The 16,097-nt window shown below is 41.3% G+C and overlaps 1 protein-coding gene across 4 annotated transcripts in view; it reads left to right on the top strand.

Annotated features, from left to right (window-relative positions):
* Positions 1-16,097, top strand: part of ANKS1A (ankyrin repeat and sterile alpha motif domain containing 1A) — a 179,935-nt gene that overhangs the window by 26,772 nt on the left and 137,066 nt on the right. The gene's annotated exons all lie outside the window — the stretch shown is intronic.

Consider the following 16,097-nt stretch of genomic DNA (forward strand, 5'->3'; position numbering starts at 1 on the left):
CTCTGGTGAGGGTCACAACAGTTTATGAGGGTGGAGCTGTGGGTGGGAGGGAGCCGATAAGCAACTTCTAGAAATCCCAGACTCTACAGTCCTTAGAGAGAGGAAGAGGCTGTCTCTGGTCTCCAGCTGAGTTCCCTGTACCTGGTAGCACATACAACTGGCTCTCCTTGAGAAGGCTTTTCTGCTCCCCTCAATTTTTCTGTCTCAGGCTCACTCCAGAAATGTTTCCCTGTTTCTCATTCTGCCCTCTCTGTTTTGTGCCTAGAACCAGCCCCCAACTTGTTCCTTCCAGAGACCAAGTTTAGCCAGCATTGAACTCAAAGCCTTGAGAGTTTGTGGTTATAGAACAACCTTCTGGTTGAGAATCAAAGGATGTGGAATTCCGTGCAGTTGGGGAGTGGGATTGGCGATTCTGTTTCAAGGCAGGCATAACTTGGGAGAGGCAGCGTGTACGGTGCTCAGGAATATAGATTTTTGGGACCTCTCAGCCTGGGTCCAAATGCCAGCACTCTGCATAGCAGTAAGTTATTTAAACTCTCTGTGCCTCGGTTTTCTTACTTCCAAATTGGGAATATTAATAGTACCTACTTACCTCATAGTGTACTTGTGAGGATCTTTAATATTTAATATATGGAGATGTTTTGAACAGCACCTGGCACATGGTAGGTGCTTATTCAATGAAACCTTTATGACTGTTACACAAGGTGAGGCTGTGGGGCTGCTGAAGTGGCTGCCAACAGGTTCATCCCCGACCTGCCTCTGTGCTTTCTATGTAGAACATTATGATGAGGACAAGAAAGTGGCAAAAGGTATCTCTGGATGACTTTCACGAAAGCTATCACATGTGTTAGCATGTTGTCTCAAGATCTCCTTAAAGCTGGCTACTAAATCTGTTTCCTGAATTTTACAGTCCAACGAAAATTATTCTGTTGCCTTCTGATCTATTGAAAGAAAAAGTTGATGCAACCATAAGGAAAATTTTTTTAACAGAACACCATGTAATGTTGCATATTAAATGTGACTTTGACAAGTTACGGGTTTCATTTTGAAGTTTATATACACCTTAAAAAACTTGATCCTGAATGAATATCAGGTATGATTGGTAAACTGTAATGTTTGTAGTTCTTTATGCAAGAAGTTAGAAGTTAGTCCCTTGGAAAGGTTCCCTCAGGAGACTATTGTTTCTAGAAAACATTAAATATTGGCTTGGAGCACCTTTTCAGGATCATGGCTTGCCCTTGAGCCCAGTCTCTTTAATGTGTGAGGCTTGTGCTTTATGGCTCATTTCTCTTTCTTCATTTCTCACCATTGGTGGCTCTGTACTGGATGCTTCAGCATGATTTAATTTAACAAATATTAAATGCCCATTTGCAATTCCCTTGGACCTGGGCCCTGTACTGACTCACATCTAGAGCTGTACATACACCTCTTCCTGTAAAACCTTCATGCTCTGATTTTTGCAGCTTCTGGTCTCATCTTAGGGAAAGCAGTAGTTATGGTGGTTAAGTGCCTAGACTCTGCAGTCAGACAGCATGGGTTCAAATCCTAGCTCTGCCACTTGCAAATGGTATAACCTTGGAGAAAGTTCTTAACCTCTTTGTTTCATCTTTAATGGCAGTAATAGTAGTGAGTGTCTCACACTGTTCAGATAATTACAAGAGGTGATCCACAGTGCATTTAGCATGTTCCAGGTACATACATTAGCTTCTCAGCAAGTGGTAGCTATTATTATTGCTGTTGTTATAAATATTTCCTACGGGAAGTCTTCCAATTCTACTTGTGAAGGGGAGGGAGCCTTTCCTTTGTGCTCCCAGGACCTGTTCTATAACTTCTGATGTTGCATTTGTCATGCAGTGTTGTAATTTCCTTGCTGTCTTGTTTCTGTCCACTGCAAGCCCCTTCAGATACTCAAGGTCTCTGTCTTGGCTACAGTTGTATCCTCATTACCTGGTATACATTATTTTTTTCTTCTCCCTGCTCTAAGATGTTAGGGTAGGTGCTTTCTTCTTCTTCTTCTTTTGTATTTTAAAAAAGGAGTCCCTAACTAAATTGCTGTTGATTTTTTTTTTTTTTAATTTACTTAATCCCTACACCCAACTTGGGGCTTGAACTAATGACCCCGAGATCAAGAGTTGCACACACTTCCAACCAAACCAGCCAGGCTCCCCAGCTGCTGTTGATTTTTTTTTTTTTAAGATTTTATTTATTTAGTGAAAGGGAATAAAGGGGAAAGGAGAAAAAATGAGTGGGAAATATCATAAAGGGAGATAGAACACAAGAGACTCCTAACTCTGGGAAATGAACAAGGGGTGGTGGAAAGGGAGGTGGGTGGGGGTGGGGTGACTGGGTGACAGGCACTGAGGGGGGCACTTGATGGGGTGAGCACTGGGTATTATGGTATATGTTGGCAAATTGAACTCCAATAAAAAAAAGGTTATAAAAAAAGATTTTATTTATTTATTCATGAGAGACACACAGAGGGAGAGAGAGGCAGAGATACAGGCAGAGGGAGAAACAGGCTCCATGCAGGAAGCCTGATGCAGGACTCTACCCCCGGTATCCTGGATCACGCCCTGGGCCAAAGGCAGGTACCAAACTGCTGAGCCACCTGGGCTGACCTGCTGTTGATTTTTTTTTTTTTAAAGATTTTATTTATTTATTCATGATAGACATAGAGAGAGAGAGAGACAGAGAGAGACAGAGAGACAGAGAGAGATACAGGTAGGGGGAAAGGCAGACTCCATGCCAGGAGCCCAACGCGAGACTCAATCCCGGGACCCCAGCATTATGCCCTGGGCCAAAGGCAGGCGCCAAACCGCTGAGCCACCCAGAGATCCTCCCCACTGTTGATTTTTGATGAATGGGTCTGCTCGCCTGTTTTGTCATGAGCCAAGAGGTACAAATGTTTCCCTATTCCCTCATTAGGGCAGTTTTTAAAGATGCATCAAATTTGGGGGATGAAAAATCACATTTATTAAGCCTATTGTGCTAGGCTCTTTAGATACATTCTTATGAATTTTTCTTCAGCTCCTCTGAGTTAGGTGTGAATAGACCAATTTAAGAATTGTGTAAGGAGGGATCCCTGGGTGGCGCAGGGGTTTGGCGCCTGCCTTTGGCCCAGGGCGCGATCCTGGAGACCCGGGATCGAATCCCACATCAGGCTCCCGGTGCATGGAGCCTGCTTCTCCCTCTGCCTATGTCTCTGCCTCTCTCTCTCTCTCTCTCTCTCTCTCTCTCTCTCTGTGTGTGACTACCATAAATAAATAAAAAAATTAAAAAAAAAAAAGAATTGTGTAAGGTGGGCAGCCCCAATAGCTTAGTGGTTAAGCTCCACTTTCGGCCCAGGCCGTGATCCTGGAGGCCCGGGATCGAGTCCCACATCAGGCTCCCTGCTTGGAGCCTGCTTCTCCCTCTGCCTGTGTCTCGGCCTCTCTCTCTGTTTCTAATAAATAAATAAAATCTTAAAAAAAAAAAAAAAGAATTGTGTAAGGTGCTCAAGCATCATTCAGCTTTAGTAAATGTCAGAGTTGGGCTCTAAACCTAGTCTGATTGTTCCCTAGCCCACAGTTAAACCATTGCGGAGCCTTATTGTCTCTACTCTTAAGTAGCAGTACAAGTAGACTTCAAAACTAATCAAAGGGATTGATTCTGTTGGGAAGATACTGAGTTGGATATGATCTCATATATTGAGCAACTGCAGTACTTTAATAGGATAAAACGTTGAGACCGTCCTGCAAGCAGATAAAGATTTTGGACATAAACAAGCTTGGGAACATTAAGGAGAAGAGAGCAGAGAATCATCTATTTTTATAGTTTCATTTCTTAGTTTTCCAAGAGTTAAAAATAGAGCTAATCATGCCCTCTAGGCCCCTGGATCTTTGGTTGGTACAAAAAACTTAGTGTATCCAAAGGATAGTCTTATAGACTTTCTATCAAAATAGGCCATTGTCAAAGAATAGGTTCTACCTCTCTTCTGAATATGTTTTTTTTTTGGACAACAAAACACAGATGGGCTTGGATACTAAGGTTTACTGGGGACAGAGATGATTTAAGTGGTAAGATAAGCTAATCAGAATAGTACAGTGTTTGTTTTTTACTCCAGGAAACATTAGGGTACCAGTCTTTTGTAATATTGTTACATTTTAACTTTCTATTTGCAATTTTAAAAAACAACAGAGTGGGAATGGCATGCTCTTAGGTGATTAATTAGTGCCCCAGGGCTGAGCTGGTTCTAGTTTAATAGGCCTGGCCAACTTGCATGACCACCTAAAGGAATCCCCTTCTCCTCTGGTTTGTTCAGTCCCTCACCCAAACTGACTACACAAGGACCACTCAGAGGAGCTTCCTAATATAGCTGCTGATGAAAGCCTTGGCTTCAAAAATATCGAAGGCTCCTTCTAGCTATGAAATTGTTTAAGAACTCTGAAGATACAGAAGAAAGGAAAATCTTTGTTGTTCATTTTAAGTCCTTCAGAAATGTTCACATCTTTTCAATGTTAACATCTTCAACAAATTTTATTTAAAAATTTTTTTCTAATGGTAGATACCTGTGACTTCTCTTCTCAAAAAGCCCAAGTGTAACTTAAAGCTTTCTGATCAGAAGATGGTGTAGGTAACGACTTATTTATCAAGACAACTGATGTTTGTTGTTCACAACAGCGTGAGCCACTTTGGGGAGTTCTTTTGGACGTGGATCCATCTAGTCAAACTTGCAGACTCAGTGTTGTTAGCATCTGTTGGCTAGTAAAAGAATCAGGCACTTTTGTAAACAAATGTTATGAGCATTAGAGGTTTGTGGGGAGACTCAGAAGAACGTATCTAAGATCTTCTGAATAAATCAATACCCTCCTCTAGGTTGTTGCATACAGATCATTTAAAACCTTGTTCTTTGCTCTGTTTCCTGTGTGGATTATTCCCCTCTGTCCTTGTAATTGACATTCTTTTTTTGACTAAGCCTCTGAATGTAAGGGTAAGGCAACAGCAGCTAAAATTTCAAGCACACTTAACTGTATTTGAAGCACTGTGCCAACACTTTACATTGAATCTTCCCAAAACCGCATGAATGGGTACTGTTATCCTCATTTTATGGATGAAGACACTGAGTCATAGAGGAGCTAAGTAACATGTCTAAGGCCAGAGAGCTAGCTAATGGGTGAGCCAGGATTCAATGTGGCCCTGGCCCACATTCCTAACCACAACACTGTTCCTGTCAGGGCTGGAGGCATCATGAGAAATGTAGACTTTCCGATTCAAGCTGTTATTTTCATACATTGTTTTGGCCACAGACATCACCTTCCCATTGTGATCAGCACACCTGGTTTTGTTTTCCAGCAGATTTGCAGAGGTGAAATCTGTCCTCATAGGACTGAAGTTTACTTTACACACATGTAAGACTGCTCAGGCCCACTCACGGTTAGCCTTTGTAGCTCTGGGGCCCACCCCAATGGAAGATGGTGAGGTGCAGCTGGGAGGGTGACTGCATCCCCCCGAAAGTGAGCGTGTACAGAGAAAGAGGGTCCAGAGTATGGAGGCCCAAGCGTTCCTCCAGGGAGCAGCCAGAGAAGCCACCACAGGAGGAACCAGCAAGAACTAAAGGAGAAGTCTCAGAAGGCCATGACAGAGAAACCAAGGGAAAGTTTGATCAACTGTATCAAGTGCTTTAGAGATCATGCAAAATGAAAACAGAAATTGGATGCGTTGCCAATCTTTGAGGGTGCAGTTCCATTAAAGTGGGAAATGCTGATGGTGGCCTTGTAAGGCTGTGCGAGTGTGTAGGGAGTCCACTCTGAGGCTGTTGTATATGGAACCCTGACTTCCAGAGTTTGGCAAGGACAGTAAGAATTGAAATAGGATGGCTTTTGGAGCCATGGAACCCAGTGAAGCCCTATTCTTCTGTGTGGTTCTCTGTTCTGACTATATCCAAAGGCAGTGGAAAAACCTGGGGGAAGGGAGCAATTGAAGATGCTGCTACAGTAATGTTAATTGCACATATTGAATGCTTACTGGGTGCCGGGTACTGGATAAGCATATTTCCTGTTGTGTCTTTTTAAATGTCACATTAATTCTTATTTAATAAGGCTTAAGCCACTTGTCCACACTCAGAATGCTATGTTGTGTAGTTTGAAACTGAGGTCTGCTGGGCTACATCATGGGTATAATGGAGTGAGCAGATTATAGGGGAGATAGAGTCTGAGAAGGGAGATGCCTTTCTTCTTTTGAGACCCTGGGAGAGGATTCCTGAATTCTGGTAGAGAGAGGAAGACGGATCAACTAACTCTCTGACTCTTAGTTATGTGTGCTGTGCTCAGTGGCAGGCTCCATATGCTCCTCATAGCTTCGTACTCAAAAAGCCTGCAAGTTGTCTGAAGGATGTCTGCTTTTTTTTTTTTTTTTTTTTTTTTTTAATGTTCCAAGCCTTTTTGCGGAGGCAGGATCTTCAGACATCTAGAGGAGGTTTAAAAAAAAGTGAATACACTAGGAATGTTGGCTTGGCTCCACAGCCTCCCAGGATCTATTTGTACTTGGCATTGAATGGAGGGTTTTTTTGGTGTGTGTATTTTCTTTTCTTGTATATTTATGGATGTTAATATGAACCATTCAGCCAGGTCTATGAAGTCTGATAGAGGTTGGTCAGAGTTTGGTTTTAGATAAGTTTTCCTCTAGTTTTTCTTTCAACAAAATCCTTATGCATTTATTGGCCCCAGAGACTTGTGTCCTCAGTACTCACTACAGTCCTCATAAAGTCGTTGAAGGGGATCCCTGGGTGGCGCAGCGGTTTAGCGCCTGCCTTTGGCCCAGGGCGCGATCCTGGAGACCCGGGATCGAATCCCACGTCGGGCTCCCGGTGCATGGAGCCTGCTTCTCCCTCTGCGTGTGTCTCTGCCTCTCTCTCTCTCTGTGTGTGACTATCATAAATAAATAAAAAATTAAAAAAAAAAAGCTTCTACAAGTGCAGTTTCCTGTTTTTCCAACCTTTAACCCTTCCTAAAGGAGACATTCTTTGGGGGCAAGTTGTTAAGTTTTGTGTTTCTCTGCAGCACTGCTATTTCTGAATGTGGTTTGGCAACCACTGACAAAGGGACTTTTGGGTTTCCAAATGGGTGGCTCTTGCTATTTCAAGAAAATCTGTGTGAAACAATCAAGGACGTGGAGGAGGAGCCAAAATGATAGAGACAAAGGCATAAGAATCTGCTAGTACATTTATCAATATTATCCGATCTTAGAAGAGTCTTAATTGCCTCTAGTGTCATTCTTATTTTTCCTAACTAATTATGTCAATCTTTTGCCTCTTTGTTGTTGAAGACTAATTTTTAAAAATTGGTGCTCAGCAGTTACTATTTTGTTTATTTCTCTTGGTCTTTTAAGTGTTCTCATATTTCTTCCTTGCATTTATTTACAAGGAGACATTAAATTCTTAGTACCTTACCAGTCTGTATATATATATACAGTCTGAATTATAGTTACACATTACTCTTTTCTTTTTCTCAGAAGGCTTGACTGTCTTAGCAGACTCTTGATTTCTTTCCTGTCCCCTGTAAATGATTATTTCTTAATAAAATCCATTTGTTGGGGGCCTTCGGTAAACCCTCTTTTAATATATTTTTCTCCTCCTAGTTTCTGTAGAATGGCTTTACTGAAGTCCTATATGATAGATGACATGAGAGGTGCAGGAAAAAGGAGTCTCATTGGTCCCTGGTCATGACCAGATACTGAGCATGTAATTAGGCCTTGGAGCAAAGGCCTTCACACATTGTGTATGATAGCCCTATGGACCCAGGGCTAAATGAGTAAGAAACTTAGCACCTTTCTAGAGAAATAGCTGAGAAACCATGGAGGCCTCAGTGATAAAACATGAAGGAAGAGCCTTTTCCCCAAGAATTAGAGAATTTTATTGAGGGTGATTTTGTTCATAGAATTCTGGTGAACTGTGTCTGGAGATGAGAAAACTGAGGAAAAAGTAATTTTAACTTGAAGCTGAGTGCTCTTTGGGATTCAGACCAAATGGAGCTGTCTTTAGTTCTTTAGAGCAGTGATTATCAACCAGGAATGATCCTCCCCATTCTCTGACATTGATGATATTTGTTGTCAATGATGCAGGGGTGGGGAGTGGTGCTACTGGTATCTAGTGGGTACAGACCAGGGATGCTATGAATATATACAATACACAAAACAGTTACCCCAAACCAAGAATTATCTGGCCAAAATATCAGTAGTGAGAAAGTTGAGAAACCCTGCTTTAGAGAGAATCTTGAGAGCTTTTCACCAGGAGGGATTAGAATTAGGAAGTAAGACTAGAGGAGGCTGTAAAAACACTCGGATCTTATTATATGCACTAACGTGTCCAGGCTAACATGAAGCAAAACTATGACTAAGGTTGTATTTGTGTATTTCTCGCTCTGGTGTAGTTTTGTCTTCTGATGATTACAAGTTATAGAAAAGAAATTTTGATGTTCCTAGCCACTGGTGTGCTATCCTGCAGAGGACATAGGTGAGGGATGCTCATCAGTGACAGTGGCAGAACATTCTGGAGTCTTGGACTCTCCACAGCAGTCTCTGGGTGACGGCCGCTTGGGAAACTTACTTGTGGTAGTTGAGAAACTTCTTTGATGGCTACTCATGGCCTCCCTTGACCATCCATAACCTTCTATTGGATTGGTTTGAGGAAGAAAGACAGCCCCTCAAATGTTTCTAGGATTTTCTGGAAGTACAGTGTTCTCAGCCTCTTAGAGCCATTCCTCTTGGGGCTAATGATATTAGATGTGTGATTTTTGTCTTTGACTTATACTAGTGCAGGGATGGGAGAATGTTGATGATGCCAAAGATCCTTTCTTTAAACGTTTTTTTTTTTAATTTTTATTTATTATTTATGATAGTCACAGAGAGAGAGAGAGAGAGGCAGAGACACAGGCAGAGGGAGAAGCAGGCTCCCTACACCGGGAGCCCGACGTGGGATTCGATCCCACGTCTCCAGGATCGCGCCCTGGGCCAAAGACAGGCGCCAAACTGCTGCGCCACCCAGGGATCCCTAAAGATCCTTTCTTTAAGGAGACATCATCATTTTATTCGTAGTTCCCAAAATGGAACCTTTGAATTGTTTTGTGACTCCCTTCTAATTTGTGTCATAGAACTTATTTGAATTCTTAAAACAAGTATTTCTTACCATTGAATCCCAGATCCCAAAATTGTGGACTTTGAGGTGCAGAGTATGTAGACAAGGAGACAAAATGTGTTCTATCTCCGTACTTGAGGTGGATTTTTATATTGGAACACTCACATTAGTCAGATGTTAGTTTAAAGAGTTTATGGCTCACTCATGGACGGCCTTATCACCCTGGTTCCAGCCTCCCAGGAGGAGAAAATCTCCTCTTTCAGCTGCTGCTAGACACTAGAACCAGTCCCTGATTGTGGGTTTGACCTTGTTTCTTGTCATCAATTAACCAGGTATTAGTAGTGTGCAGCTTGGGGTTGGGCTGTAGGGCATATAGACATGAATCCTGCTAGCGAGTAACTTAAAATCATGGTGCAGTATAAAGCAGTGTATAATTTTTATATAGTGATTAGGAGTACAGGCTCTGGCACCAGGCTTGAATCCTGACTCCAGGGCTTTCTGCTGTGTATTTTGAGGCAGATAGGCTAAGTTTGCCTCAGTTTGTCCATTTATAAAATGAGAATAATTCCATTAGGTTGTTGTAAAGATTAAATTAACATAAAATATTTGGAATGGTGCCTAGCACATACTAAGTATTCAATGACTTTTTTTTTTTTACATGAAGAGGTACAAAATATAGGAACTAGAGGAATTCAGAGGAGGGGGAGGTAAGTTGAGGCAGATGTGGTCAGAAGAGGTTTCATTGGTGGGCCTTGACATGAGCTGTAGGTTTGAGTCAGGCAAAGAGAACATTGTGCATGAGGGTAAGAAGGGACTTGATGTGTTTTAGAAGCTATAAGGAAACATTAAGGTAATGGGAATTTAGTTTGGGTTATGTGATTTTATGTGTGGGAGGTGAGAGAGATTGATAAAATCTAACACTATTCTAAGGGTTCGTTACTATAGAGGGGCACCAGGGGCAATTTGGGTCACAAGGCATTTCTGAGCTGTGGAATGACATAAGGACCCAGAAATTCAAACAGATGAGTCTGGTAAACTGAGAGAGTGGGTTGAAGTAAGGAGAATGACAAGGGTCAGAAGGCCAGCTAGGAAGCTGTTCTGTAAATTGTCTCATCTGGGTCAAGACTAAGTGATAGCCATGGGAATAAAGAGGAAAGGATAGGTGTAGGTAGTCTTTTGAAGTAGTGCTAACATATAGGACTTGATGCTTGTTGGAGACACAGGGGGAGACAAGTATGAGGTGAGCTGAGTCTTCCATCCTGTATGAATGGCTGTGTAAAAATCTGGTCAGAGAGAGAATGAAAAGGAGGAGCAGGTTAGGGGAAGGTTTCATGAGAAACAAGAAAGTAGTTACCCCTCACAACCAAGAGCAACTCTTAAGAACAGCTCCATTCCCCAAACTGAGAGGACTTCCTTTGGGCTGCAATTTGCATGCAGGAGCAGTAGGCAACATTAGCATTTCCCCTGCTTGTTCAGGGCCTTCAGCTTAACTTGGTCTGCTGTAGGCATGGCCCAGACTTGGCACTTACTTCTTAGTGGCTACTGTTCAACTTGACTGCCAGTTCCCCCAGATACTCTTGAGCACAGGCTTCTCAGAGCATTGGGTGGTATTTGGGCCACAGCCCTGTTTTCCCTGAGGGAGCCTCTGAACCTTGATAGAGGTTGGAGATACTATCTCCCCTTCCCTGTTTTCACAAACCACAGACTTCTGCTGTTTCAAATCTCTATAAAAAAAAAAAACTTGGTTACCATGATAAGGCACCTATGGTGATATGATTGCTTTTGAGATTGCAAAGGAAGAAACATAGTGGAAGAAGGGGAGCAGACTTGCAGAGCCCCAGGCACCACAGGATTGTCTGAAAGGTCTCAGATTTTCATGCTTGGAATCACTCTGTCAGGAGCACTCTGTCACAGAGATGACACTGCAGTCTTCCGATAAGGAAGAGCCCTGGCCTCCCCCAGGCCAGGGCTATAGCCCAAAAGCCCAAATAAAAGCATTATCCCAGCAGGGGGGATTGGGCTAAGGACCTTCTCCATATTTGCTTTGTTTCAGTGATTCTTTTTTGAACAGATTTTTGGTTTGTCTTTGTTTTCTGTTTTTTCCTTCCCTGCTTTGTGTCAGACAGTGTTCTAATATTTTCCAGGTACTGGCTCATTGAATCTTCACAACAATCCCATTTGAGGAGGATACAGTTGCTACCCTATTTTATAGATGAGGAAACTGAGGCACAGCATGGTCGAGCACCTTGCCCACAGTTGCACATCTAGTATTGTGGCTGGGGTTCAAATCCTGGCAGGCTAGCTCTTGGGTCTCTGTCCTTCGTTACCTTGTCTCCTGGGCTCTCATCGGTTAGCTGGGGCCATCGTTTTTAAGGTGGCATTTTCTCTTTCCTCTTTTAGAGGAATTTGTTTTAGGAATGTCACATGTAATGTAAGAGGGAATGGGTGCTTTTTTGAGTCCTATAGACCTGCTGTGAAGACTAGCTGTGCTCCCTTATTTGCTGTGTAACCTTGGGCAGGTCTCTTAACCTCTTTTAGCCTCAGCTTCTAAGTCTATGTAACAAAGATAAGACTGGTCATGAAGATGTAAGACAGTTTTTGTAAAGTGCCTAGAATTTAGCAGTTGTGGGGTCTTGAGCCCACAGGTTTCAAACCCTAGCCACAGTACTAGGTGTGCAACTCTGGGCAAGGGGCTTCACCATGCTGTGCCTCAGTTTCCTCATCTGTAAAATAAGGTAACAACTGTACTCTGCTCATAAGAGATCTTTGTATAGAGAGGGAGAGAGATATCAATGACAGATAACTAAAAAAGAAAAATCTCTTTCATGGATTTCAGAAGTCCTACAACAGCAACACAGAGAGTAAGCCAGAATTATATGGGAAAAAGGTAAAAGTGAGGCCTAATAGAGACTTTTTAGGTCTCTGGGTCTCATAACTAAAAGTAATGGTTATATACCTGAAACAAATGTAGGTTGTATGGTATCTATACTTCAATTAAAAAAACTTTGGGGTGCTTGGTGGCTCAGTCAGTTAAGTGTCTAACTTTTGATTTCAGCTTGGATCACGATCTCAGGATAGATCGTAGATCGATTGCCATGTTGGGCTCTGCACTCAGCATGAAGCCTGCTTAAGATTCTCTCATTCTAACTCTTCCCACCCCTCATCACATGCGTACACTCTTTCTCAAAGAACAAGACAAACAAAACAAAACACCTTTTTAAAATAATGAAAGTAATGGTTAACCAATATAATCTTTATAGTAAAGAGAGAAAATATTTCAAAAGCATAAAAAAATGAAGAAAAATTTTTAAGCAAACTGGCAGATGGCTAAATATTCCAATGACAATGGTAAAGAACAAAACTACCACTACTAGGATAGATATCTGGATGATTACTCATTTTTCATTACTTTTAGGGGGAGGACTTAGCAAGGGGGGAGGGGTGGTAGGTTCATCTCTCCAAGGCTGTGTTTGGAAGGCCAACAACTTAAGTAGGTAAAGCTTAGGAAAGGAATGGAGAGAGAAGTTTCTGTGAGAAGGAAAGTAAGTGGATGGTCCTGGAGGCAATACAAGCGCAAGCTGCAGAGCCCAGCAAAACAGGATTCATACTCCAGCCTTACCACATGTTCTCTGTGTGACTCGGGCAAGCTGTTGAATTCTTTTAAATCCCAGATTCCTATAAAATAGGGATGTCAATGTTTACTGCACAGAATTCCATTAGGGTTGATGAAGATGACTGTGGCAGGCCCTAATTGTCTTTCCCCCTTCTTTTGGCCTTCTTCCCTGTTCTTTGGCTTGTCTCTAATGAAGCCAGTTTCTCTGCCTTTGCACAATTTCCTGTCATGGAAATTAACAGCAATTTTGCAAACTTAGGAATGTTATGTCTTCTAAGAAGTATCATTTGCTTCATTCCCTGATAGCAACCACAGATGTAGCCAAGTCCCCTTCCTAGTTGGTAAGCTACCCATGAAAAGTGACTCTTCTTCCTTAGTACTTTGGTCTAGGGGACGGTTTTATGCTTATCTCAAATAAAGGCTTGGATCTTCATGCTTTCTTAGCTTTGAGATTTTTCAGAAACATGTTTTATCTTTGTAAGAAGAATCTGTATCCCCTCCCTTTCTGCTTTTTTTGCTCCTTACAAATGACATTATTTCATGGAGCCACCAAGTCTTAAGAAGTATTTAAATCTTATAAAAACCTGGATGACTTAAAATGGTTGAAGGAGGGAACTGCTGTACCTTTTCTTCCAACCAGTCTAGGTTGAGGATGAAGCCAATTTGCTGAGTTCTTTTTCCTTCATTTAGGAAAGTCTCTTATAGTCTACATGCAAGCCTGGGAAAATCCACACTCAGATGAATGTATGACAAATAATACCCCTTTATGTTCTGGACACTTCCAAAGAGCTAACGGGTAGAGAAATGGTTGTGTAAGAAGCAAAAAATAGAAGATTAATAATCAAAGCTTTTTTTTCTGTAAGATCTCTTTTTCACAATAACATTTTTATGAGTGAATCTGTTGTGTTTGTAAAATAGAGACTGTAGGAGAACCACCTGTATTTATTTCTGCAATTCCATAGTAATAGCCACTATGCAGAATAGGTAGTGTTGAATGATGACTCAACATTTTACCATTCTCACACTTTCAGATAATGTACACTTATCTTTATCTTTTCCTTCGTTTTATGTATTACTTTCTAACTGAAGAATCTGTATGCATACCCTTTAGATCAGAGGCTTGGAACATTGACTGTATTTGAGTCTGTATTCAAAGTTTAATAAACATATATTGCAGAAGAATGTGTTACCCTAAAACAATCAATAGCTTCTGGAGAAGAGATGAGGTGAACTGTTATAGGCTGAGGCTTCCAGCAGCCAGTTGGATGACTGTGGGTAGTTCTGACACAGTTTAAGATAACAGAGAGAAACTGAGGATCTGGAATGGAATTAGGCCTTCAGTTCTAGCCTCAACTCTGCCTTAGAGTCATTTCTCCCCTTTTGACCATGCTTTTTTCATATATAATTTAAGGGAGTTGGTTTGGATGCTTCCTAGGGTCCCTTCTAGCTCCAAAGCTTCTGATTCTTAGCAGCTTTCTGCTTGTATTAGAGACAAGACAGATACAGGTTCATAGGCCATAATGTGTGTGTTATTCTTGTCCTTTAACTTGGTCATATCGACCAAATGGTGTGTGGTGGTGGTGCTTTTTCTTAAAGCTTATTGAGGTATATTTCACATGCTATAAAATTCACCTACTTAGAGTATACAGTTTAGTAGTTTATAGTATAGCCACAGCCTTGAACAGATATCACCATAGTCTTATTTATTTTTATTTTTCTTAAAGATTTTATTTATTTAGATGGAGAGAGAGAGCATGAGCAGAGAGAGGGAGAAGCAGCCCCCTCACTGAGCAGAGAGCCCAATGCAGGGCTCAATCCCAAGACCTGAGATCATAACCTGAGCCTAAGGCAGATGCTTAACCGACTAAGCCACTCAGGTGCCTCATCCCATAGTCTTAATGTTAGAACATTTTTATCATTCCCAAAAAGAAGCTCCCATACACATTGGAATTCACTCCCCATTTCCTCCAATCTCCCCAGGTAACTACTAATCTTTCTGTTTCTATGGATTTGCCAATTCTGGACATTTCATACAAATGGAAGATAAAAACAGATAAAAGAAGAAACCTGGGGGTACCTGGATGGCTCTGTTGGTTAAGCGTCTGCCTTCGGCTCAGGTCATGATCCCAGGGCCCTAGGATGGAGTTCTATGTCATTGGGCTCCCTGTTCAGCAGGGGAGTCTGCTGCTCCCTCTCCCTCTGCTCCACCCCTCCCCGCCCCCATGCACTCTCTCTCTCTCAAATAAATAAAACCTATAAATGAATGAATGAAGAAACTCAAGCAACCTGGTGTGTGAAATAAGCGGAAAAAGTGATCCATGACAGTCTGGATTGTGCCTGGAGTCTTAGCATAATGTTTTCCAGGTTCATCTACATTATAGCAAGTATTGGTACTTCATTTTTTTAAATTGCCAAGTAATACTTCATTGTATGGGGATGCCAGATTTACTTATCCATTCAGCTGGTGAAAATTTAGATTGTGTCCATGTTTTGGTCATTATGAATAATGCTACTTTGATCATTAATGTACAAATTTTTGTGTGGGCATAGGCTTTCATTTCTCTTGGAGTGAGTTGCTGAGTTCTATGGTAACTCTCTTTACCTTTTTCAGGACCTGATAAATTGTTTTCCAAAATGACTGCACCGTTTTTGCAGTCCCATCAGTGTTTGAGGGTGCCCGTTTTTTCTTATCCTTGCTAGCATTTGTTATTGTACATTTTATTTTAGCTATCCTAGTGGGAATAAAGTGATTTTTTATTTGCTTTTCCCTCATAGCTAATGATATTGAGCAACTTTTCATGTGCTTATTAGCCATTTGTATATCTTTTTTGGAGAGCTGTCTTTTAAAATCCTTTGGCCACATTTGATTAGTTATTTTTATTTTTATTGTTGAGTGAGAAGAGTGAGTCGTTTTTTAAAGTTTTTTTTGGCAGTGTGGAATTTAAATTTGTGTTACTGATCATTCCAGCACTACTTTGGTAGACTAAATATCACTGGTTAAATGGATTTTTTGAAGTCAATATTAGAAGTGGAAGCTTGAAAAGATTTTAAATGCAGGGTGGCAGAAGGGTCATGCATGGAGTGATGGGAAGAAGGTTGTTTTGTGGGGTTTTTTTGTTTTGTTTTGTTTTGTGTTTATACATGGAAAAACTTTAAGTTTTCTGGAAGCAACTGCCCTTCCTTCAAACACTTGACTTTGATAGCATACCATGCCTGATTTCTTCCCACCTCCTTGTGGCTTTGACTGACATCTTCCAAAAGCGTTTTCAGGGCTACTGGCTTTGAAAAATACTAATGAATTAGATGGAAATTAATGCAATCAAACATTGTTTTCATTTGAGGATATTGTGGGTTTAAAAAAAAATGGCAGTCAAT

Source organism: Nyctereutes procyonoides, unplaced genomic scaffold (genome assembly GCF_905146905.1).
Source record: "Nyctereutes procyonoides isolate TBG_1078 unplaced genomic scaffold, NYPRO_anot_genome, whole genome shotgun sequence".
Lineage (NCBI taxonomy): Eukaryota > Metazoa > Chordata > Mammalia > Carnivora > Canidae > Nyctereutes > Nyctereutes procyonoides.